Genomic DNA, 27,378 nt, shown 5'->3' with positions numbered 1-27,378 from the left:
CAGGAACTGGATACTGATTGTGGATGATCAGCCATGATCACAGTGAATGGTGGTGCTGGCTCGAAGGGCCGAATGGCCTACTCCTGCACCTATTGTCTATTGAAATGTTTTGGGCTGAGACCTTAGGACTGCAAAGGATGGGGGCAGAAGCCAGAATAAGAAGCTGGGGGTGGGGGTTGGGGAAGAGTACAATCTGGCAGGTGATAGTGAGACCAGGTGAGGAGGGAAGGTGGGTGGGTGGGGAGGGAGAATTCCATTCCCTTTCTTTCCAAAAACATTTTCTCTTTCCTCCAACTCTCCTTTGTCCCCCTCCCTACAGTGGAGAGTTACCTCAATGACTCCAATTATCTCCCCATTTTGTTAACCATACTTGAGTTGAATATCATATCTTCATATCAGCTCAGAGTGTTTCAAAAGCAACGAATATTTAGAATTACATTTCAAATGGGCAGACAACAAACTGTGCAAATACAAAAAAAATGAATAAATAAGCAATAAATATTGTGAACATGAGATGAAGAGTCTTTGAAAGTGATAAATTCCATAAAGGAAGATCGCTTTCTTTACTCTCCTGTTTTAGCCAGTTTTCAGGTTATAAATTAAACCTACATAAAAGTGAACTTTCCCCTTTGAACAATTTGATACCAATAAATTCTAACTTTCCTTTTAAAATTGTAAGAAACCAATTTACCTATTTAGGTGTAACAATCAGTAAAAATTGTAAGTGTCTATTTAAAGAAAAATTTCTTACTCTATTGAATCACGTAAAAAGAATACTATCAAATTGGTCGCCTCTTTCGTTCGTTAATTGGTCGAATTAACTCTATCATATTACCTAAATTTATATATCTTTTTCAGGCATTGCCAGTTTTACTTCCTAAATCCTTTTTTGATTCTCTTGACTCTATTATATCTTCTTATGTATGGAAGAATAACTGTTCTAGATTAAATAAAATTCATCTTCAGAAAGATACAAAGAATGGAGGATTAGCCTTAACTTTAGATTTTATTATTGGGCAGTTAGTATAAGAAATCTTATATTTTGGTTATATTATATAAATCGTGAGGATTGCCCGATGTGGGTTTTTTTAGAAGCTAATTCTGTTAATAAATTCTCTATTATTTCTCTTCTTGGATCCTCACTTCCGTTGTCTTTGAGTAAGTTAACTGATAAACTGGTAGTTAAACACACTATGAGGATTTGGACACAATTCCGAAAATATTTTGGCTTATTGAGATTTTCTCTCTCGAGTCCCATTTTTTCTAATTTTTTTTAAAAACCCTCTATGATTGATGTGGCTTTTAAAGAATGGGATAGATTAGGTACGAAATGCTTTCAGGACTTGTTTGTAGAGGGAAGTCTTTTCTCTTTCGAACAATTGTCAACTAAATATAGTTTACCCAAAATGCATTTTTTTCGATATCTACAAATAAGAGAATTTTTAGTACATTTCCTAAAAGTCCTGATAAGAATCTACTAGATGTAATCCTTAATCTGAAAACGTTTTATAATGGATCCATATGTAATATTTATAATATGCTGTTGGGAATGAGAAGTGTTCCTTTAGATAAAATTAAAAATCTTTGGGAACAAGATTTACAGACTTCAGTTTCTGAGGAAACTTGGAATCAAATTTTTAAATTGGTCAACACTTCATCGTTATGTGCTCGTCACCGTCTCTTTCAATTTAAAGTGGTCCACAGGGCCCATATAACGAAGGATAAGTTGTCTCGTTTTTACTTAGATATATCTCCGTATTGTGATAAATGTATTAATGGAGAATGTTTTGGACATTTCCGAGTATTGGAAAATATTGGAAAGAAGTATTTCAAACCTTTTCGATACTTTTTAAAGTAAATTTCAAGCCTAATCCTTTGACTGCTTTATTTGGTATTGTTGGAGGAAAGGATATTATTTTGGAGCCATCTGATTTGCACATTTTGGCTTTTATGTCTCTTATGGCCAGAAGGACACTTTTGCTTAAGTGGAAAGATGTGGCCTCTCCTATTCACGCCCAATGGTTACGTGATGTGATGTCATGTTTAAATTTAGAGAAGATTTAATGTTCAATCTTTGAATCTAATCAAGACCTTCTAACATTGTGGGGACCTTTTCTGAATTATTTTCAAAACCTTTGATTTGCTGTTAAAGCACAGATGATGACTAACATTCTTTTTTCTTTTATCCCAGCATCTGCAGATTATTTTGTGTTTGTAATCTTTTTTCTTTTTTTTCCTACTAATCAGCTTTGGTCTGGTAGTGGGTTAGATTTTTTTTATATAATCAAATTATTATTTTTCAATGTTACGAACTAAATGACTTGTACAAATATAGGGTAAGGTGTCTTTATATGCAATTTAGTTTAATGTATTGACGTATATATTTTTTTCCTGCACTCTGTATTTACTCTATAAATTAATAAAAATATTGGAAACAAAAGAAAAGGAAGACCAGGCATTCCATTCCTGAACCCCTCTCCCCCTTTTCATGTTTCTCATTTACAGACATCCTTCCCCACTCTTAGCTAACTCAAGTGGGTTCACCAGTAAGTGAATAAGCCTGAAAGATTTTCGATGCAGCAGGTAAATTTCCGACTTATATAAACCATATATTCAGGAAATTCACAAAAACCATCATAAAATATTCTAAAGCAGGCTACTTTATCTACATTGCATCTGCCAACATTCCTTTCGGTCCACAATTTGAGGCTGTGTCTGCTCTCTGCAGGACCAGTGCCAAAGCTCTTTGGCAGCACCTTTCAAACTTATGTTCTCTATTGGCTGGAAGGACAATGGTGATAGGCGAATGATAACAAGCAGCACCATGTCTCTCTCCAATCCTGACATCACTTTTCATTCCACGGCGATGAGTGAAAATTCTTAAACTTGCTACCTAACAATTTGTGGAAATCTTGACTGAATTAAGAGCAAAAAAAAACTCAGCGTTTGTTAAAGGAAATGGAAACATTTCATACTGACACTGTTCATCCGTACTGAGGCCTCCGTTGGTCAGGGTTGCCCATGGTGTTGTGTCCTAGCTGTCTAGATACGCAAGCCAGGGCAGTACAACATGGAGAGCATGCTGTTGTCCATGCAGCAGTCTCCCCCTCACCATGCAGCTGATGAATCCAAAGCAGCTGCAGTGTGACACGAGCGACATCGCGGGAGTTGCCATTCAGCATTGAACTCAACGTAGGACTGCCTTAGAGACTCCAGCTCCGTATTTTGCCTTGGGGTTTACTCCCAAAGCCTTCCCCATGAGTGGGTATAGCCGCAAGGCAGTGGAAGTTTCAAATCATGATTCCTTCTCCGAGATGAGCTGCCAATCACAGCTGACAAGCCCCATCTGCCTGATCAGCTGTGCTATTCGACTGAATTATCCAGCACCTCATGAAGGACAACTAGATAGAGATGGGCTGGTGATGATAAAAACTGAGGATTCTTTATAGAAATAATATAATATTTCACTTCATGTTGTGTCTGTGTATAACTACATATTGATTAAATAAAAGCACATATGTGGCTTTAACTGATGTATCCACATTACAGAGAAAGAGAGAGAGCAATGTGCATGTGCAGACAACAGATCAATACGTAGTGTTAAGGGGTGGTGTCATTACTCATAAAGAAATAGATCCATACATTACACTTCTCCTCCCTTTAGATTAATGCAACATAAAATGGTATATGTAAAAAACTTCCAATTTCCCTTTCCTAATCCCATATTCCAAATAAACATGTCCATAACTTGTCCGTAACTAAATTCTGTCATGGTCCAGATCGGGGTCCCTTTAAATTTACCTTGTTTATGTTACGATCCGGACCGTTGATTCCCTGTTTTCCTGTGTCCCTCAGCGTTGGTGATTAGAGGCAATTAACGCTCAGCTGAATCGGTAGTTTATAGTCTCCGGCTTTCAGCCGCTCGGCGCGGGAGCGTCTACAAAGTCATGGAAGGTACGGTGTGCCGATGTCATCTGGCCGGAGCAAACCTAGTCTCTGCCAAAGCGAGTGTCGGTAATTCGCCCTTCCTCACCGGAGCAACCTTGTCAAGTTACCTCGCCAAAGAGAACCTGCAAAGTTTCCTCACTGAGGTGGGTCAGTCGGTTAACCCACCGGAGAGAATCAAGAACCACTGTCTACTGTTCCCGGGCCGAGTTGAGAGCTCGGCACTACCCGGAGGTTCCAAGCACCACATCCTGGCTCCGGCGGCATCCGAGTACCACATCCATGTCCTGGCTCCGGTGGCATCCAAGTACCACGTCAAGTCCTGGCCCTAGCGGCATTCTAACACCAAGTCAAGTCCTGGCCCTGGCGGCATTCTAGCACCAAGTCAAGTCCTGGCCCTGGCGGTCTGTGATTCCTGTCCTACCCCCTTGTCTGAATCCTTTCTCTGCCCCTCTCACCTCTAGCCCTCGTCTGCAGCCCCCACCTGCACTTCAGTCTAGTTCCATCGCCAAAGCTAGATAGGTACTGTCTGGCGTCCATTCGTGTTGGTCTTGTCTTGTCTTGTCCTCGCCTCTGTGGGGTAAGTCAGGCCGTCTTGCTGTTGCCCCACGGGGAGTCATGTTTCATCTTGTCTTGTCCTCGCCTCCGTGGGGTAAGTCAGGCCGTCTTGCCGTTGCCCCGTGGAGGGTCATGAGTCCCAGCCCTATGTCCTGTACCCAAGGAGGGGCCCCGGCTCTCTGTACTGTGTGTGAGTCCCGGTCCTATGTCCTGTACCCAAGGAGGGGTCCCGACTCTGTTCTGTGTATGTGTCTATGGTTCCATGTACCTGCTGTCCCTAGACCGAGGCTCTGTTTTCCACATTCCTCCTCTCCCTAGCCCATGTCATGTCCTTGCCTGGTTCTGGGGTCCGAGCCCAAGGCAAGACCCAGGTACTGGGTCCTTGCCCAGTCTCTGGCTCAGAGTCCATACCCTAGCCTCTTCATGTCTCCTCTAGTTCTGGGAGCCAATTCCGAGTCCAAGTCCAGACCCTTGGTCCCAGTCTAGTCATAGTCCTGAGTCCTTGTCCACTTCACTATTTCCTGCTCCTGGTATCGAACAATAAACTAAACCTAAGTAACCTCACAAGATGTGTCTTGCATTTGGGTCCACCCTTGCTCCCAAAGCCCTGCCATTGTGACAAATTCACAGTTCTAAAGATTCAGTCTTTTGGGTGGTGCTCTGTTCTTTCAGGATACACTGCTGGACCTGTGGAGTGGCATTGGATTTGGTAGGTGTCTTGCCTAAGACAACATTCTCAGTTTCCTGTGTCACATTGCTGCCAGTGACATGATAACCAATCAGAGGTAAATCTGGTGACTGTCATGAGTCCATCTTGGATGCAATTGACTCAGGTATGTTCTTCGATTGAGTGTCCAGTATCTGGTCCACATGATGTCTCCATGTCTGATTTCCAACACCCTCTGTGTAATATCAGTGGTCCAGTTCCTGTATCTATCCTACCAGGTATCCACATCCTTTCGGTAATCACACACTAGGACTTCCTGTCCAATCTTGAAGAGCCTTGCTGCTTCACTTGGCAACTGGCTGAGCTGTTTATTCTGCACTTACTTTAGTGGATCTAGTTTCAGGAGGTCTGGGCAAGATCTCAGATTGCTGCTCATGAACAACATTGAAGTGTTTGATTTGTCATTGCCTGTACAGAGTTCTGATATAGAGAAAGCAAGTTGTCCACATCATGCTGTAGCAAAATGCCCTCCGTGTCCATCACTTTAATGAACTTCTTGAAGGTTTGGATAAACCTTTCAGCTAACACATTCATTGCTGGGTGGTGAGGAGCTGACTTGAAATGTCTGATGCCATTTTTCTTCATGAACAGTTGGAGCTCTTCTGACGTGTATTGTGGTCCGTTGTCACACACAGTTTGTTCTGGTAAGACGTTTCTGGCAAAGATAGACCTCAGAGCAGAGACAGTCTGTGCTGAGGTGGTTGACTTCATTGATATAACCTCCAGCCACTTCGAATGAGCATCCACAGCAATCAGAGACATAGCGCCCATGAATGGCCCAGGAAAGTCAATATGTACGCTTTGCCATGGTGATGATAGCCACTCCCTTGGGAGTATAGTTGCCTTTAGGGGTGCATTTTGATCTTTTTGGCACCCTGAACAGTTTTTGGCCAAGTGTTCAATCTGTTTATCTATTCCTTTCTCAAACACCTTCTCATTAGCATTAAGCAGCTGTGCCCGTCTCTGGTTAGTGCTACCATTTGGGCTGCAGTTGCCTGTTAATCCCACACTAGAGCTTTGACTGACTGCCTGTCTAGTTAGATTTTTCTCAACTATTCATTTCCAGAAAATGCTGACCCTCCACTTTTTAATATATAAAGCTCCAAATGCTGTGTTTGGCCTCCATACAACACATCTACTTTCAGTTTGCCTTTGGGAGACACCTTTTCAACTGTGTATGTCTTTAGTATCACTGAAGTCTTCTCTAATGGTATCTTAGAAAGCACTCTGTTGTAGTCAGCCTCTCTGACCCTGTATCCAGCTCCATTTTCAGTTTTACACCACACACATCTATTGTGATCCAGATGATTTTGTGATCTGCTTCAGTTATACTGTGCAGTTATAAGCATGACTGTTCACCTTTGTCAGACTCTATGTTGTCTGATTCTGTTTTACATTTGGTAACTCTATGCATTTGCTTATCTTTGTGTTTGAGACTTTTCACTTGGTTGTGCTTTTTGTCTGCCTTGCACATTCTCTCTACGTGACCTTGTCTGTGACACTTTCTACAAACTTTTTCTTTGAACCAATAGTCACTTGTATCATGGGAGGATTTACCACACGACGAACATTTTTGGTTTTTGCACCATTCAGGGACATTTTGAACATTTCACATTCTAAGCTCCCTTTCTGTAGTTCTGCTGCACCCGTTCCTGCGGACTCTAATGATATTGCAATGGTCAATGCCCATTCTAAGATTCCATCTCTTTCTGCCAGTAGCCTTGTTTGTATGTGGCATACATAGTCAGACGGGCTTTGACTACACATGCCACATACAAATCTGTCCCTTAATGCATCAGAAAGTCCATCTCTAAAATCATGGTACTAGAACATTTTGTGCGGTTTTGCAATGTATTCAGAAAGGATTTCATCTTTTGACTAGTTCCTTTTGTAAAATCTAAATCTCTCAGCTATTACCAATGGTTTAGGGCTCAAGTAAAATTGTAACAATTTTGCTAAGCATCTTGTTTGCTTGCTTTTCACAGAGAGAGAGAGGCAGAGAAAACAGAATACGTAGTGTTGGCGGGGGGAGGGTTTTATTGCTCTAAAAGAAATAGATCCATACATTACACTTCATATATTACTTAATTGCTTTTTACACTTCAATAACGATTATTTAGTGACACAGAGTGGAGTAGGCCTTCTTGCTTTTCAAACCACATCGCCCCAACAATCCCCAACAACCCCGATTAACCCTAACCTAATTATGGGACAATTTACAATAACCAATTAAGTTTCCTGGTACATCTTTAGATGTTGGGAGGACACCAGAGGACCCGGGGAAAACCCAAGCATCCCATGGGGAGAATGTACAGACTCCTTACAGACAGTGTCAGAATTGAACTCCCAACTCCAGAAATATAGTAATGTTTCACTAACCATTACACAAACAGGGCGCTCAAATATACATGCAAGTGACAGGTGGATTACTTTCAAATTAGGCTGGTTATTGTTTTGTGTGATAGATGGAAATGGTCTAAGTACGTAACAGTTGTACATTGTGTTTTATAGGATTGCTTTTATATTTATTTTTAGTGTGTTCTTTGTGGTTATTGTGTTTTTTTTTGTGCTGTATTGGACCCAGAGTAACAGTCATTTCATTCTCCTTTACATTCATGTATTGAAGAATGACAATAAACTATCTTGTGTCTTTAATTATCTCTACTCAGCCCAACACCTGTTACTTATTATCTAATTTGTTTTTCTACAACTGCTGGTGTCAGTTTTATACATCAGTGACCAATTCCCTCTTGGCAATATCAACTTTGTTTTTTTTCTCTTTAATTCCTAAACTACTGGCCCGACTCTGTTATCCAAGGAGTTACAAGAGACCGGGGTTAAGCGGAGAAATGGACAGTGATCAATGCTGGGGAACTGGAGACTGGGGAATCAGGGGGTTTACAGCGAAGTAATTGATGCCCCTGGATGGGGCAGGCCAGAATGGCCAGTCCTTCTTTTCAAATGTTGAGGATATGATCGCCCACCCACGTTGAGGATGATCACACCCCCGCAGATGTTCACTACTCTGTTTTAATGCTGAAATTGCAGAGAAATACTTGGACTTATTGCAAAATATTTATAATGTTCTTAATAATGCATGATCCTGTAATATTAATGTTCGAATATAGTTCACAGACTGCTTTTGATAAACCTTTGATATTTTTTGAACTGCTGCAGATTATATAGAATAACGGTGACTAATTCATTGCAGGTTATGTCCATATCACTGCATAAGCAGATACTGCGTTAAAATTACAACACGATGGCATTTTACAGCTTTCTCAAGGATTGACGTGGAGGATAAGGCTGTGGGAGGTGGCTGTTGCATGAGCTGCCGGTCGTTTGGCACTGGTGATGCTGTGTAAAAGGAGGCGTCCGCCTCAGCCCTCTACCATCCGCAGCAGTCTCAGCTGGGCTCGGCTTTCTGCACCTGTTATCGTCTACCCGCGATCCGCGGCGTTCCGGGAAACGCAGCCGCGCCGAGGAGCCTCCGGTAGAGCGACACTCCCGGGGAGACGCGATCCCACCTTCCCGCCTCTCCCTTCCCTTCGCCACCTGCCAGCCGTGCGCCGTGCTTGCACTTCCGATAAAACAAACACATCTGCCCAGCCATGTCCACTCGAGGTGAGTGACTTCAGCCAGTCTGTGAAAGTAGCCAGCACAATTGTCGGTAAACCTTTCTCACCCGTTGTTCCCTGTCCGCATTGAAGTCTGCTGCAGATAGATTTGTTTTGTTGCTCAGTGTGTGTATGGCTAGATATAATGCGAGAAAGAAAACATGACAGTTTATGTGCTTATTTCTGCGGGTATTTATATCTACGTGCGGAGAATCCGCATACTATTTTGGGCAGAGACAGGTGGATTATTTTAGATGGTAAAATTCGCAGATAACAGTGCTGCTCCGCAGAATTTTGCAACTGCATCGCAGTCTGTGGCCGTCAGAAAAATCTCCATTTCTTTAGGAATTAATGAACCCTAGGTCCAAAATATCACCTCATTCAGAAGTCGACGTGCCTGGGTGGATTTGCAGTGAGGATATTCGAACGGGCGGGTTTGTGCGGTGCCAGGGAGAAGGAACGGTGCCAAAATAGAAGGCAGAGGTGTTGATGCTCGCTATCCCAGGAGCTCAGCAGCTGAGCCCGCCGAGGGGAGAGCTGATCCCCCCGTGGGCACAACTAGGATCGAACCACACTCGCTGCAGGTGTCTGCTCGCATCCTGCGACTATTCCCAGCAGTTTTCGGCGGGGTTTCTCTTCACGTATTTACTGTTTTGATGCCTCCTGACGAGACAGACGCATCTGAAAGTTCGTCTGGCTGCCGGCGAGTCACGTACTGGTCCGAACCCCACCTGCCGGGATCAGCACTCGCGCACTGTTGGTGTGGACCGGTTTCTCCCGCAATCTCTGATTGGGAGGGGCGGGGGAGATCGCTCGCATGTATCAAGAAACACTAAACTACACTTTCTCCCCCTCCCCCTTCTTCTATTCCCCACTCTGGCCTCTTACCTCTTCTCCTCATCTGCCTATCACCTGCCCCGGACCCCTCCTCCGTCTCTGCACTCTCCTCTCCTATCAGATTCCTCCTCCTCCAGCCCTTTACCTGGCTTCACCCATCACCGTTCCCTATCCTCCTTCCCCTCCCCCACCTTTTATTAGGGCGACTTCCCCCTTTATCTCCTATCCCGGTGAAGGGTCTCAGCCCAAAACGTTGACTGCTTATTTATTTCCATAGATGCTGAGTTCCTCCAATATTTTGTGTGTGTGGCACTAAACTATCTTTTCTATATGGTAGGGGTACAATTTTCTGCGAACAAGCTCAAATAGCCACGGAGGCTGATTACACTTGGGTATGGCTGCCTCTTAAAGCAGCAAACATTTATCGAGCCTTCCAAATGGCAATTTAACCTGTTACACGAACCAAATGCAGCATCTTCTCCACAGCATCCGTTCCTTGCATCAAACCAACTGTTATGCTGTTTGAACCCTATTCCATAATGCTCCTGCCAATGGAGACTAAAAAGAGCTTGCAGTGGGAGAGGCAATACTTTCTTGCATTTATTTCTGTTGTGTTGGCAAGGAGCACTGTTGCAGGAAAGCAGCATCCATTATCAGGGACCCCCACCACCCAGGACATACTTTCCTCTCACTGCTGCCATCAGGGAGAAGGTACGGGAGCCTCAGGACTCACACCACCAGGTTCAGGAACAGTTATCACCCCTCAACCATCAGTGTCTTGATCCAGAGGGGACAACTTCACCCAATTTCACTCACCCCATCACTGAACTGTTCCCACGATCTATGGACTCACTTTCAACCACTCTTCATCTCATGTTCTTGATACCTCTGTCTGTTTGTTTGTTTGTTTGTTTATTTATTTACTTATCTATTTATTTTCTCTCTTTTTGTATTTGCACAGTTTGCTGTCTTTTGCACATTAGTTGTTTGTCCGTCCTGTTGGGTGTGGTCTTGATTCCCGCATTTACTGTGAATATCTGCAAGAGAATAAATCTCAAGTGTACTTTGATAATAAACTTACTTTGAACGTAACTTTGAAATAATGATCAACTGCTTATGCCCATGGAGACAAAAGAAGCTTGGAGTGGGAGGGGCAACTCTTTCTTGAGTTTCTTGCTGTTATGCTGGTACAACACAACTCTGAGGAAAAAGGAGAACTTTCTTGTAATATTCCTAATGAAGGGACAACTATTTCTGATTCTGAATGAATATGTGTTTAGCTGTCATCCCCACAGATGGAATAGATATTTCAGTCTACAGTACGTGAGATCTTTGAGCATGAGCATCCAGTATCTATTTTACTTCTGGATCATCTTACTTGTGTTATTTGTAAATTGAAAATATTTTCCCTTAAATTATTAAGTAATATGCCCAGAGCTAAGCATGATTCCAAATTCTACACCTCAGTTCTGGGGTTGTAGTGAACTGGAAGGGACTGTGGGTGTGGGTTTAAACAAAAGTCTTACATGATTGTATGCTCTGTTTAATTCTGCTGCTGAAAATGCCAGGCCTGCACAGGTAGACACCTTCCAGTCTCCACCAAGCTAAAGTGAGTCACCTTCTACTCATTTCCAACTCATCGCCAGCAGCCTATTTAAACCCAGCTCGCATCCACGGTCCTTGTTCATCCATTGAACCAGCCGGCCTCTTCTTGTTGCTTCTAGCCTTCAGTTACCTTCTGCCTAGTCATGTTAAATTTCTGCTGTCTCTTGTGACCATTTTGCAGTTTATTAGTAAAGTGCTTTCTCATTGCTAAATTGTCTCCTCTGTTGTTCTGTGCTTGGGCCAATTGGACATTTACTACATTTCCGGACATGAAATTATTTGTGCTAATGAAAAAAAAAATTTTTTTATTAGCATATATAAGTTTTTTTTCTTCATCTTTATTAATTTTATATATACTATTTTGTTGAACTTTTGTATTTTATAGCTGTAGAAGATTATATATCAATAAAAGGATTTTAAAAAATGAAATTATTTGTGGAAGGGGAAATGACTGTTAAGTAGTTCATATACAATGTGTCCTGAAGATTGAAGATTGTGGATTCTGGAAAGAAAACAATGAATATGTAATATGTTCCTCATGAATACTGAAGGATATTTTGGTTCAAAGTGCCTTTCTTACTGACAAATGAATATTATATTTGTGTCCCAGATTGTCATTGTCATCATCATTATGTGACATCGGTGATCACGGTCTTTCCATGACCATGCATGTTCTTGGCAAGTTTTTTTATACAAGTAGTTTTCCGTTGCCTTCTTCTGGGCGGTGACTCTACAATACGTGTGACCCCAGCCATTGTCAATACTCTTCAGAGATTGTCTGCCTGGTGTCAGTGGTCGCATAACCAGGATTTGTGATATGCACCAACTGCTCATATGACCAACCACCACCTGCTTCCGGGGCTTCATGTGACTCTGATAGGGTGGGGAGGGGGTGGGCTAAGCAGATGCTACACCTTGCCCACGGGGAGCCTGCAGCCTGGCATAGAGAAGGAGCACCTTGCACCTCCTTTGGTAGAGATGTATCTCCTCCCTGCCACCCAAATTATATCAGCTTTACACATTTCCAAGTGTGTGCTTTGTGATGGAGCCATTTTGTTAGTGAAGTTTTTGAGTACCTTTCAATTCAATTCAAGCTTAATTGTCATTCACCTCGACAGGAATACCTGTGAATATAGCCAAACAATACTGCATTAGTCTGGGGCCAAGGAGTAAAACACAGTACCAACGGTCACACAGTACAAAGCACACAGAGCGCACACACTATAGCAAGCACATAGAGATATCAGTAAGATACAGCCACGAAAAAGACATAGTTTGAGCCACGGATGCCACAGAAGTCTGCAGTTGTTCACAATATAGTTTGTTGGAAAAGAGGATGCTGTCCAAGTTGCATGCCATCTTGGACAATGTCTCCCATCCACTACATAATGTACTGATTGGACACAGGAGTACATTCAGCCAGAGACTCATTCCACCGAGATGCAACACAGAGCGTCATAGGAAGTCATTCTTGCCTGTGGCCATCAAACTTTACAACTCCTCCCTTGGAGGGTCAGTCACCCTGAGCCAATAGGCTGGTCCTGGACTTATTTCCTGGCGTAATTTACATATTACTATTTAATTATTTATGGTTTTATTACTATTTAATTATTTATGGTGCAACTGTAACGAAAACCAATATCCCCCGGGATCAATAAAGTATGACTATGACTATTTTTCTAAGCAGGAATCTCTTAAAAGACCCTACTGTATCTGCCCCCACCACCATTGCCGGCAGCCCATTCCACGCACTCACCACTCTTTGCGTAAAAAAACTTAACCCTGACATCTCCTCTAAAACCTACTTCCAAGCACCTTAAGACTGTGCCATCTCTGAACACACAGTATTCAGAAAATGGTGTGAAAAGCAAAGAAAAATCCAGTGAGCAGCAGTTCTGTGGGCAAAAATGCCTTTTTAATGAGAGAGGTCAGAGGAGAATGGTTGAAGCTGATAGGAAGGCGATAGTAATGCAGCTTGATTGGTGTGCAGAAGAGCATCTCTGAACGCAAGACATGTTGAACCTCGGAGTGGATGGGTTACAACAACGGAAGATCATGAACATACACAACGTAGATCAATTTCCTCGGTACTGCTCTTGCATTACTTCTCAAATCCAGTTTCTGATATTAGTATGAATCAGCAGCAGAAGCTGTTAAACATACACTCAGTGGCCACTTTGTTAGATACAGGGAATACCTAACAAAATGGCTGCAGTGTCTGCATTGCTTCCCCGTAATGATGCTGCAAATGCCTGCATTTCTTTGATAATGTTTACCTTCTACTGACAGAGCAGCTAAAAGCTTTGAAGCAATTATGTCATGATGCTTGAATAAGTAAAATACATTACAGCAGTTTCAGCAAACTAAAATCTATACATTCATCATCTTGATTAATGTGTGGAGGAAATGCACAGAATATTCTGAACTGGGAGAATCTTCAAGGGTCAAGTAGCTTAACTAGTTTTAAATCAAAAGACGATATGCCTAGATTCAATCCTGTCTGTTTGCCACATATGAAGCAGACAATGCCAGTATCAATTAAACATAGCAGCGCAGTGGTTGGTGCTTTCCAGTACCAGTGACCTGGGTTCAATTCCAGCTGCTGCCTGTAAGCAGTTTATATGTTCTCCCCACAGAATGCGTGGGTTTCCTCCAGGTGATCGGTTTCAACCCACGGTCCAAAGGGGTACCGATTGGTAGGTTAATTGGCCATTGTAAATTGTCTCGTGATTAGGCTGGGGTTAAATCAGTGGGTTGCTGTTGGAGCTGCTGGACTTCAGTAAATGCACTGTAAGTGGACAGAGGTTCATGACTCCCAGGTGAAGATATAAGCCTAGAGCTCCCAATGAGAACTGGAATCAGTTTTAATATCACTGTTATTAATTGTCAAAGCAACACATTTCACTATTATGGAAACAACAATGAAGAACCCTTCTGCGTCTGTGTACGACTGTATTCCTGAGTCTCCATCTGGGACTGGTATAACTGACAGTAGTGAAAACTGAAAGAAAGCTACCAACGTGATGAAGGAAGCCTGCACACCGCCAGAGGAGACGGCCGAGGAAAGACATTCATTGAAATTTAATATATCAGGAAATTTATTGTTTTACAGCAGCAGTACATTATAATACCTAATAATAAAAAAACTATAAGTTACTATATATGTGTGTGTGTTTTTTTTTAGAAATACTGGGGTAGTGAGGCATGGGACCCAAGGGGACATTGCTTTGTGGATCCAGAACTGGCTTGCCCACAGAAGACAAAGAGTGGTTGTAGACGGGTCATGTTCTGCATGGAGGTCAGTGACCAGTGGTGTGCCTCAGGGATCTGTTCTGGGACCCTTACTCTTCGTGATTTTTTATAAATGACCTGGATGAGGAAGTGGAGGGATGAGTTAGTAAGTTTGCTGATGACACAAAGGTTGGAGGTGTTGTGGATAGTGTGGAGGTCTGTCAGAAATTACGGTGGGACATTGATAGGATGCAAAGCTGGGCTGAGAAGTGGCAGATGGAGTTCAACCCAGATAAGTGTGAAGTGGTTCAATTTGGTAGGTTAAATATGATGGCAGAATATAGTATTAATGGTAAGACTCTTGGCAGTGTGGAGGATCAGAGGGATCTTGGGGTCCGAGTCCATAGGACACTCAAATCAGCTGTGCAGGTTGATGCTGTGGTTAAGAAGGCGTACGGTGTATTGGCCTTCATCAATCGTGGAATTGAATTTAGAGGCCGAGAGGTAATGTTGCAGCTATATAGGACCCTGGTCAGACCACATTTGGAGTGCTGTGCTCAGTTCTGGTCACCTCACTACAGGAAGGATGTGGAAGCCATAGAAAGGGTGCAGAGATTTAGAAGGATGTTGCCTGGATTGGGGAGCATGCCTTATGAAAACAGGTTGAGTGAACTCGGCCTTTTCTCCTTGGAGTGACGGAGGATGAGAGGTGACCTGATAGAGGTGTATAAGATGATGAGAGGCATTGATTGTGTGGATAGTCAGAGGCTTTTTCCCAGGGCTGAAATGGTTGCCACAAAAGGGCACCCATTTAAGGTGTTGGGGAGTAGGTACAGAGGAGATGACAGGGGTAAGTTTTTTACTCAGAGAGTGGCGAGTGCGTGGAATAGGCTGCCGGCAACGGATGGTGGAGGCGGATATGATAGGGTCTTTTAAGAGACTTTTAGATAGGTACAGGGAGCTTAGTAAAATAGAGGGCTATAGGTAAGCCTAGTAATTTCTAAGGTAGAGACATGTTCGGCACAGCACTGTGGGCCGAAGGGCCTGTATGGTGCTGTAGGTTTTCTGTGTTTCTATGTAGTGTTCATGGGTTCATTGTTCACCCATCAGATAATCAGCAGTCCCAGGCCATTCTGCACACTGCTGTTGGCCAACTTGTGGAACTCAGTAATGGGACACAAGTTTCCCCAGATGTACCAGCATTTATGTTGGGCTCAATGGAGCCACTGATTTCAGTCACAAAAACAGCTGAGACCAAAAGCATGATCACAAACTGTTTTACTTTATTTAAACTTCAATAGAGTTTACTTTAATGGTAGCTATTGTTTTAATAGTTATTGATGTTTTCAAGTCATATTTGGCTAAAAAGTATTGAATTATAGGCTTTTTAAATGTTTATACATGTTTGTACATTCAATGGTCATGATAGATTTGGTGACTTGGCTGACCTGTGATTTAATTGGCTGTCAAACCAGTAGGGTGCAGGGCCTGATAATTTTGATTAAAGAGACTCCATCTACACATGGCAACAGTAATCAGCTAGGGGTCAGCTTTCCAATGGAAGATTGCTCCCAAAGGCATACTCCAAGTAACACTGGACTTTGTATTCAGGTGACTGCTGGACAGTGAACTCATGGTGAGACAAACAGATTGAGGCCTTTTTTGTAAACCCGACTGAATTGTACATTTGAGTTTTAACTTTGCTTTGACTTTGGCTGAAGCTGCTGAAATATTTATTCCAAAAACATAATCTTTGTTTTGTGGAAGATGTGTATATTTTTAAAACTGTTTTACTATTGCTCCATGTACCAGGATACAGTGAACAGCTTGGCTTGCAGACTGTTCATAGAGATCAGATCATTGCCCAGTGCTTTGGGGTAGAACAACTAAAACCATTAACTGGGCAGAATAAAGTTTTTAAAACTACTGAAAGAGCGTAGTGCAGGTAAATGGTAAAGTCCAAGATCTTAATGTTGTGCCATTGAATAATGTTTACTTTATGCTGATCATTTGTCTCATCTGGACTATATTTAATCAACTGTCTCCTGTGAATGGACCAAAGACCAGTGTAGTTGTAATCTTACAATTTTAGATGTAATTGTATACTTACAATTTTAGAGCTTTATCATAACTGGTATACTGGTCTAACAGCTAGAATTCTGTATCATTAATTTAGAAATACAAACTTGAATCCCACCATGCCAGAGGGAGAATTTGTATTCAAGCAAGTAAGTCCATATTTATATGTTTTTAAAAAATGCCAATCTCAAAAGCAATATCCATGAAAATAGTGTTTATCTCTTCACTCATGCCCTTCAGGGAAAGACAACTTCTATTCAGACTTTGTCTCACCTGTATATGCGTCCAACTCTGCCAAAATGTTTGATTCTTAACTGCTTTTTTACCTCAGGCGTTAAGTATGAGGAGTAAATGCTGCCATTTTGATTTCCATGTGCTATGAATGACATTTTAATTGTGTTCTTTTTACAATTAATTTTGAATTTTGCAGGACTCTACACAACTAATTATGCACTTTGAAGAGCTGATGTAGATGCTCTAATATTGCATTGTTGTAACGCAAGTAACACACCAGCCAGCTTGCGCCCGCTCAGCTCCCATAAATAACTATGTTGAAGTGCCTGGGCAATTGGTTTATCCAGAAGTGGTGACTGATAGAAAAATAATAGACTAAAATGACAAGAATAGCTCTCATAGCATTGGATCTTAAGTTCACCTCAGTGAGCAAATGGAGTCTTACTTTAATGTCTCACCCGGAAGATGTTACCTGCACTTGCTCAATATGCTTTGAAAAGGAAGCCTTGACTTTTATGTACTGTGGATTCTAGTTAATTGGGCCATCTTTTATACTGCTCACTTGTTATGTACCATGTCATATGACATGGGCAATCATGGTCTCATTATTATAATTGTTCTTGGCAAATCTTTCTACAGAATTGGTTTGCCATTGCCACCTTCTGGGCAGTGTCTTTATAAGACAGGAGACCTCAGCCATTGTCAATACTCTTCTACCTGGTGTTAGTGGTCGGATAACCAGGACTTGTGATATGCACCAGCTGCTCATATAACCATCCACCACCTGCTCCCATGCTTCAGGTCTTCATGTGACCCTGATACCCTGATTGGTGACCTGCCAGCTCGTAAAGAGAAGGAGCACTTTACAGCTCCTGTATCTCAACCCTTCCCACCCAATTTTTTAAAATTATATATTGTATGCAGTGGTCTCTAGTTAATCAGGGTAGCCATTTATTAGGGACAACGCTGAAAGAACAAAAACTAATTGAGAAAATTGCTGGTGTCTCCTTCATTTATTTGGGACACTATGCCACTTAGTTGGGACAGGAGACTGTTACTGAACAGATTCTAGCTGGTGTCAGTCACACATACTTGTGTGGCTGCTAGACATTACACCGTGCTTAGAGTGAACAGTTTTTAAATAGTTTAATTGCGAATGTTTGTGTTCAAAAGAAGCAGTGATTTTTTTCACTGATAGTTGGCAAGAAATAAGTAGTAAGATAATTCTGAACTGTTTTGCTCACTGTGGTTTCAAGCATTCAGGCTTGAAGATGCCAGAAATAGCCAGGAGCGAAAATGAAATGATTTCACTACTTCAACAAATTAGCAACTATGAAGAATTTGAAGGTATTGACAATGATCTTGAATGTTACAATGAAAATGAATATTTGGAGGATGCAATCATTGACAGCATTGTATGAAGGCAGTCCATTTTCTGCACTAGGTGTCTGCGCTGATTTTGTTCCTTTACAGGCAGTCAAAAGCAGCGGTCCCCAACCCTGGGCTGCAGACCGGTACCGGGCCGCAAAGTATGTGCTGCCGGGCCACGAGGAAACCTTTCCTCATTCCCTGTCACGCACTGTTGAGCCATTACGCATGAGAGGTCATTACGCACGTGTCATCCATGTCAGCGCGGGAAGGAGATCAACTCCTCGAGCTTGCAAATGATGGCGTGCTGAAAAGTATGTTTGACATAACATCTCTGCTGGCATTCTGGATCAAAGTCAAGGCTAAATATCCTGAGATAGCCACAAAAGCACTGAAAACGTTGCTTCCATTTCCAACATTTTTCTGCGAAGCGGAGTTTTCTGCAATGAATGCAACGAAAACTAAATTGCGGAATAGACTGGTCATAAGGAACCCCCTTCAAGTATCGCTGTCTCCAATCACCCCTCGATAGGACTGTCTTGTTGCAGAGAAACATGCCCAGGGGTTCCACTGATTCAGCGATATTGGTGTGTTGCAATGATTTTATATGTTCATACGGGGAAAATATGTGCTGTGTGTTTACTATCCAAACATTACTTAAAATGTTATGATGCTATTGACTTATAAGTGACTTATATAACCATATAACAAATACAGCATGGAAACAGGCCATCTCTGCCCTTCTAGTCCGTGCTGAACGCTACTCTCACCTAGTTCCACCGACCTGCACTCAGCCCATACCCCTCCATTCCTTTCCTGTCCATATACCTATCCAATTTTTCTTTAAATGATAATATCGAACCTGCCTCTACCACTTCTACTGAAAGTTCGTTCAACACTTACTTCAAGCTCCCCTGTCCTCCCCTGATAATTGACTTATCGCTATATACATACGAGGAAAATATGCGCTGTGAGTTTCATATTAAATTCGTTAGATAAACCCTTTTAGAAAGGAAATTGAGTGTATTAGCCACTTATCACCTATATTCCGGTCATGATTAACACACACCCCCCAAACAGAATCGGCACAAACGATTTGTAGAGAAAAAAAATCATCGGCAGGTATACGCATGTGCACTGGTGCCCACGCAAGGCTTCATGGTCATTGTAGTCTTTTGTTTGGGTAAACTGCTACTCTTGTCCGTTGGCAACCCTACCCCACCCCCCCAGGTCGGCAGGTCTGCAAGAATATAGTCAGTATTAAACCGGTCCGCAGTGCAAAAAAGGTTGGCGACTCCTGGTCAAAAGAACACGGCAGTGTACACTGGATGAATTCGTCTGTCGATAACTATTAGGAACCAACGCACAGTTTTGTAGTACTGCAGTAGTATTGGCAGTGTTGTAATTTGTTCTGTATCTCATTTAAGTACATAATTTGTTACTCAGTTTGTCAATTTTATAACTTTTAAACTATTTCCATGAGACTTCAGCTAATTGGAGCAGCGCTTAATTGTGCCAAAATGTACTGTACCAAATGCTTTCCAATTAGCTGGAATCCACTATATATAGACTTTTCCTCTGGAGCGGCGCCTAACCCCATAACCTCCTGGCTCAGAAATTGCCAATCAGGTTGTATCTTCACCAGAAGGGCTACCACATTTCAGGGAGGCACCTCACCACCAACTTCTCCTAGTCCTGAAAGCAATAACCACGTCACAACCTATCATTGCATGTCTGTATGTATTACAACTAGACAAGGTTGTTTGTATGTATTACAACCTATGTATGACAACCTGGTTGTTTGCATGTATTACAGACCTGTCTGTATCTATTACAACCAGACCAGGTTGTTTGTATGTATTACAGGCCTGTCTGTATGTATTACAACCAGGCCAGGTTGTCTGTATGTATTACAACCTATGTATGACAACCAGTTTGTCTGTATATATTACGACCAGGCCAGGCCTGGTGCTGCTGCAGTTTAATCGCAGGACAGAGGTTGGAGATGTGGTGGAGTTGATATATTCATGATTTTGCTCTTTTTCTCAAGGAATTGTGCTTGATCACCCTTGGTTTCCAGACAATTCATATCATCAGTGATGCATTCCACAGAAACCCATTCAAATACTGTACATGTGCAGTACTTTACAAGGGTTACAATTTCCTTGAGATCTTGAGCTTAATAATTTTCTTCACTAGATTACACATGCACCTGCATTCCATCTGCAGTGGGTTGTGCTTGATGATCTAACCACCTTTAAAAATCAAGCCGCACTATGCTCAAGTTAACTTTGATTTAATGGAGGTGTATTTTCCAGAAAGCTGATAAAATTTCTTGGCATGTAGCTGAGGCACTTAAGGAAATCAATTTTTGTGATAATTGAATGATGTTGATGTATAAAGCATTTTCCTCAGATGCAGGCACAGACTTTCTTAAGTTGATTACCAGTAATGTTGTATTGACAGTGATTGAACAACAGACTTGCCAGAATGAAATCCGGGATAAATCTCAAGGGCAAAGATAAACCTTCTGAACAAATACCGTTTGGATAACCAGATTTTGAAAATTCCACATGGTCTAAGATTATGCAGGAGCTTGTCTGCAGAATCTTCTGTAGTTCTCTGAAAGACACAAGGTTCTGCGGATGCTGGAAATTTTAAACAATACATGCAAAGTAATAGAAGAATTCAAAAAGTCAGGCAGCATCTACTGAGGGAAATAAAACAGGTCAACATTTGGCCAAGATCCTTCAGAAATATTGCCTGATGAAGACTCTCGGCCTGAAACGTCAATTCTTTATCCCCCTCTGCAGATGCTGCTTGACTTCCCGAATTCTATCAGCATGTCTAAAATGATAGATGTCTCCTGATATTAGTGGTGGATGATAATTATCATCTAATGGGGAAGGCCATATCACGTAGAAACTTTCAATGGGACTGTAAGCAGGATCACAGAAACTCAGTTAGATTATGGCTGAAATGTTTTGTAACTCGCATCTTGGTTCTTCAGCAAATAGCATTTTATGGGAAATAAAAGTTGGTCTCAATTTTAAGATTGTCAATTAAGCTATTCCGTCCTGAGGGGTAGAGAGTTGTAAATTTCCACCACACTTTGGCCTTGTTAATGGCTTGATGCCAATTTCAAGATGAAGCATCTGATAGCTGACCAAAATCCATTGCTGGCCAAGTTGATTGTCAGAATGTGGCTGTACTTGGCGTTTGGCAGCAGTAATTTCATTGAATTTATAGCATTCTGTTGGAAAATTGTACACCATTCCCTGAATATCATAAATCATAATATTATATCTTTTGCTGTATTCAGCCCATGTTCATCTAAATATACCCTAAAAATAAAATTATGAATATTTATTTTGTTAGTTTGTTCGAATAATTGTTTTAGTCATAGAAAAGTACAGCTCCAAAACAGGCCATTTGGCCTATCTAGTCCATGCTGTTTCATTCAAACTGCCTACTCCCATCGACCCGCACCAGGACCATAACCCTCCATGCCCATACCATCCATGTACCTATGCAAACTTAAACATTGAAATCGAGCTCACATGCACCACTTGTGCTGGCAGCTGTTCCATATTCTTGCGACCCTCTGAGTGAAGAAGTTCCCTCTCATGTTCCCTTAAACTTTCCACCTTTCACCCTTAATCTATGACCCCTGGTTGAAGTCCCACACAACCGCGGTGGAAAAGCCTGCTTGCATTTTCCTTATCTATACCCCTCATAATTTTGTATATCTCTATCAAATTTCCTCTCAATCTTATATGGTTCAAGAAATAAAGTCCGAATCTATTTAATCTTTCCTTATAACACCCTTGTAAATTTTCTCTGTACTCTTTCAACCTAATCATTCAACGAGATGATGCATTGTTACTGCTGTCAAGTAATGTTAATTTTTTTTATTGTAAAACACTGCAGATGTTGGAGATCTGCAATATCAAAAGGAAAACCACAATTTTTATCAAATAGATCAAAACCTTGCCATCTCAAGAAATGTTGGGATATATTGAGAAGAGTTCTGAAAGAAATCTTCCAAGAAGAGGAAGTTTTTTGTTGTTTTTTATATTCTCTTTAGGACCAAATGATCATTCATTCTTGAATTCCCAAGTAAGACTAGACATCAGTTTTTAGCCCGTTAAAATGTAGTCAGGGTCTGAATGGTATTATTTAGCTCTGTTTATTGACTGTCAATGAATATTACATTGGTCCAGGCATAATCCATCACCTTAATGGAGGAAAACTGTGATGTTTATTTGACAAGCTCTTTCATCTTTGGGCTTCCATGTCCCATTAGCCATGGAGAGTATTATCGCTTGTTTTGTAAGTCGTGTTCCTGTTATTAATGTACAATATTAGCTTGTTTCTTTTGTCTCTTCCACCTATCATCTCTAGCCTTTTACATCATTCCCACTCTATCCCTCTCTTTCGCTCAGCAGCTCCCCTCCCTCACTGGAATCCAACTCTCACCAGCTACCTCTTGCTCTCCCTCCATCCCTCTCCGCCTTTTCATACTGGCTATCTCCGCTCGCTCTTCCCAATTCCGATGAAGGGTCTTGACCTGAAATGCCGACCAACTGTTTCCTTACATAGATGTTGCCTGACCTGCTGAAAATACCTCCAGTATTTTGTGTGTTGTTCCAGATTTCCAGCATCTGCATCCCCTCTTGTGTCCAGATATTTTGAGGTAGGAACACATGAATTGTGTATCTGTTTGCATTAATGAACAAATGTAGCAAGTTTGCATGTAGAAGCGATTGTTTTTCTTGGGGGTGGGAGGGTGCAAGAGAGAAATTGAAGGAAATACCGAGCTGGTCAGGCAAGATGTATATGATGAGAAAGATTACAATGAATCTTCAATCTGAAATATCAGCTCTATTTTTCTTAACGCAGCTATGGCCTGACCTGAGTACTTCAAGCATATTCTGTTTATTATTTAGATTTCCTGCATCTGCAGTTTTAAAAATTTTCATTTACTTTGTTGTTTAGTTATTGAAATACAGTTCAGAACAGGCCCTTCCAACAATTCCCCAATTTCAATCCAAACCTAGTCACAGGACAATTTACAATGACTGATTAAACTACCAACTGGTACATCTTTGGACTGTGGGAGGAAACCAGAGCACCCGGAGGAAACCCACATGGTGAGAACATACAAACTCCTTGCAGACGGTGTGGAAATTGAACCCAGGTCGCCTGTACTGTAGGGTGTTGTGCTCTCCACTATGCTACTGTGCCTCTCTGTATACGATATTACTCTTACTATAGCCAATTTTTAAAAAGCCTGTTTAAAAAATCAGAAATGCCTATGCAGATATTAGTAATTCCATCTGGTGTTAATGCTCATACTTGGATAAAAAGTTAACAAGACCAATATTATACAAATCCTCCCTCCCCTTTCCACCAATCCAGAATTGTCACAAGAATCTTAAAATCTATTTATTTGTTGAAACCCTAATTAGAAGATGTTATCTGGTAAAGGTCTGTGTAGAAATTATTAAATTGTTCCCTACTGCATTTCTGTGAGCCGAGTGCACTGAATTATTTTTTCCCGACATCTATTCTTACAGAAGTGGCTGGGCAACAAATTCCATAAGTTACGCAGATTCTTCTGGACCAAAATGCACAGAATGCTGGAGGAGCTCAGTGTGTCAGAGAGCAGTTCTGGAGGGGAATAGACAGTTGATGTTTTAGAGCTGGTGAAGGGTCTCTGCCTGAAATTCTCCTCCATAGCTGCTGCCTGACCTGCTGAGTTCCTTCAGCTTTTTGTGCGTGTTGCTCAAGATTTCCTGAATCTGTGCAATTTCTCCTATAAGCTGAATCCTGTCTTCATTCTCTGACATTTGTGTAGGTCCTAATATAGCCCAGACTTATAAAGTAGTTTTAATATAATAATTGTATATTGGAAGGATGTTATCTAAAGCTGTTTTTTAACTACTCTAACCGTATCTAGAAGTAATAAACTGAAACTACTGTGCAGAACATGCCATAATTTATACTCTGTTTAAAAAGTGGGTTTGGTATATAGTTCATTGCATAACTTTTCAATGATACAGGGCGACTATGCTCCCTTTATTATTTCTCATCTGCACAGACCGATCATTGCTCTGAGCAGGAAATTTTCACATGATCTGAAAACTGCATGGCACTTCAATATTTTTTTTGTAATATCACAAGACCACAAGATCACAAGACAAAGCAGCAGAAGTAGGCTATTCGGCCCATCGTGTCTTCTCTGCCACTCCACCATGAGCTAAGCTATTCTCTCATCTAGTTCCAATTTCCGGCTTTTTCCCCATATCCCTTGATACCCTGACTAATTAGATACCTATCAATCTCCTCCTTAAACACCCTCAATGATTGGGCCTCCACAGCTGTATGTGGCAATGAATTCCATAAATCCACGGCCCTCTGGCTAAAAAAATTTCTCTTCATCTCTGTTTCAAATGGGTACCCTCTAATTCTAAAACTGTGACCTCTTGTCCTGGACTCACCCACCAAGGGAAACAGCCTTTCCACATCTACTCTGTCCAACCCTTTCAACATTCGAAATGTTTCTATGAGATCCGCTCTCATTCTTCTATAATCTAATGAATACAGTCCAAGAGCCGACAAATGCTCCTCATATGTTAGCCCCTGCATTCCAGGAATCATCCTTGTAAATCTTCTCTGAACTCTCTCTAACATCAGAACATCCCTTCTAAGATAGGGGGCCCAAAACTGCACACAGTATTCCAAATGAGGTCTCACCAGTGCCCCATAGAGACTCAACACCTCCTTACTCTTATACACTATTCCTCTTGAAATGGATGCCAACATAGCATCCGCTTTCCTTACTGCCGATCCAACCTGGTGGTTAACCTTTAGGGTATTCTGCATGAGGACCCCCAAGTCCCTTTCCACTTCCGATTTTTGAATTTTCTCCCCATCTAAATAATAATCTGCCCAATTACTACTTCTTCCAAAATGTACAACCGTATATTTCTCAACATTGTATCTCATCTGCCATTTCTTTGCCCACTGTCCTAAACTGACCAAGTCTCTCTGCAACCTTTCTGTTTCTTGAACGCTTCCTGATCCTCCACTTACCTTGGTGTCATCCACAAACTTAGCCACAAAACCATTTAATCCATAATCTAAATCATCGATATACATTGTAAAAAGAAGCAGCCCCAATACCGACCCCTGCAGAACACCACTAGTAACCGGTAACCAATTAGAATATGATCCCTTTATTCCCAGCCTTTGCCTTCTGCCAATCAGCCAATGCCCCACTCATTCCAATATCTTTCCTGTAATTCCATGGACTCTCATCTTATTAAGCAGCCTCTTATGTGGCATCTTATCAAAGGCCTTTTGAAAATCCAAATACACAACATCCACAGCCTCTGCACGTCTATTGCCTCTGCAATATGCACCTCAAATAAATGCAAATCACAAACTAATGATGTCAGAAAGTCAAAACAACTGACAGACACATTGGCAAATGTAAAATGTTTTGACTAGACTGCATCGGCATTCAGTAAGCTGTCAGTTTATTAACAATGAGCTACAGTTCCATTCTGTGTTTATTGTTACAATTTATAACAGTGTTATATATGTTGAAGCTCTAAAATCTTTCAAAGTAAAAGTTGTGACAGATTTAGTTATAAAATTTATGGATTTTATTCATGAACATAAATTACTATGTATTTCATAATTATATCAATAAGTTTATATTAATATTATATAAAATTCCAGCTGGTTGGCAACAAAGGCTATGCGTGTGGGAGCATTTCAGTTACTGTGTGGCTGTGCACCTGTGCAGATTAGAGGGAACAGTGCAGGGGGATTATAGTATTTGTTTTTGTTTTTTATTGCTGAATTTGAGCAAGAGTTCTACCTGTCAGCTGTACTCATCTCTGCGCATTCATTTCCATGATTTCCTCTGAACTGAGAGTTGCAATGTGAATTTAAACTGGTGGCAGACTTTGATCCATGGGAACTCTATCCACTGTCATCCTGTGTCGCAAGATGAACAGAAAATAGGCAAAAGTGTCTTCTACTTTGGATTCACGTGCTTACTTATTGCCCGTTACACTGTTGGAGTTCAGGGTGGCAATGAACGTCCCCCATTTCTGTTGGTGTTCAGAGCTTCCTTCATCACATCAGTAGTTTCCTCTCATCTCAGTTGTCGTGGGGGGAGACTCAGGAAAACCGTCACACTCAGATGTACAAGGTTCTCCATTGCTGTTTCCATATGTTTTGATGAACCACTCAGGGTTGTTAGCCCTGAGCTGAACCCCAGTGGGCTGCCCTCAGTCTGGCCTCTACCCTTTGAACTGTCTGGCATGGGTTACTCCCCTAAGAGCCACAGCAGAAAGCCCTAACTGCAACCAACAAAGCTCTCCACTTTATTGAGGCACACAAGCCACCAAACCACAGTGTTGTGGTCCACTTGGAGGTCGGATTCAATGGGTGTTGCATTCTTCCCTGTGACAATTGTTTTCCTGAGAGCCACAACAAACAGTGGTTGAGGGTCGCATCAAACCTGTGCTATATTCAAAGTTCCCAGCTGACTGAGTGGTATTTTTAACAATACCTTGAAGTTGCTTCAGTTGTCCGTAAGACTGGTTTCAATATCTACCAAATACAGTATTGTGAAAAATAGGAAGGTGGTTGGGAAACAGAAATAAATGTACTTGGCTTTATATTAGCTCAGTCGCATTAAGAGTTATTTGGTCACTGGAAAGACATAATACACTGTGCTGTGCAGAAGTCTTGGCACTCTCGTTGTATATATGTGATTAAGGCTTTTGCACAGTACTGTATTATTACAGCATTAGACTAGTGTTGCTAAAATTAATACCCATTAAATTGCCCTGCATATTACAAAAAACAAGGAATGGGAATTATTTTGGGCATTCAGACAAAGTGTGACAGAACAACAAAGCTATATTTAGGTCAGATTTCACATTGAATAAACTGACAGTTTGAATTTCACCGTGTCTCTGTTTTACACTGTGATCTTAATAACTCCAATAGAAACAAAGTGAATTTGCAATCCAGGCAGCCACAAATTTAACTTGTCATATAATGAAGAAAATTTCACACTAATTTCAGTGCTGCAACTGACAGGGTAAAACTTCTATCAAATTAAAAAAAGCCTAAAAGTATGAAGATAAAGAA

At 41.4% G+C, this 27,378-nt stretch overlaps 1 long non-coding RNA gene across 1 annotated transcript in view; it reads left to right on the top strand.

The window, feature by feature from the left end:
* The first annotated feature begins 8,577 nt into the window (after positions 1 to 8,577).
* The window catches only part of LOC140185832 (uncharacterized), a 53,533-nt gene continuing 34,732 nt past the window's right edge, over positions 8,578 to 27,378 (top strand). Inside the window, exon 1 of the long non-coding RNA XR_011882737.1 lies at positions 8,578 to 8,854. This is a non-coding gene — a long non-coding RNA (uncharacterized lncRNA). The remainder of the gene's footprint in view (positions 8,855 to 27,378) is intronic.

The sequence above is a fragment of the Mobula birostris genome, chromosome 21 (assembly GCF_030028105.1).
Source record: "Mobula birostris isolate sMobBir1 chromosome 21, sMobBir1.hap1, whole genome shotgun sequence".
Lineage (NCBI taxonomy): Eukaryota > Metazoa > Chordata > Chondrichthyes > Myliobatiformes > Myliobatidae > Mobula > Mobula birostris.
Note: the sequence above shows the minus strand (reverse complement) of the source record. Positions and strands in the feature narration are given on the sequence as shown.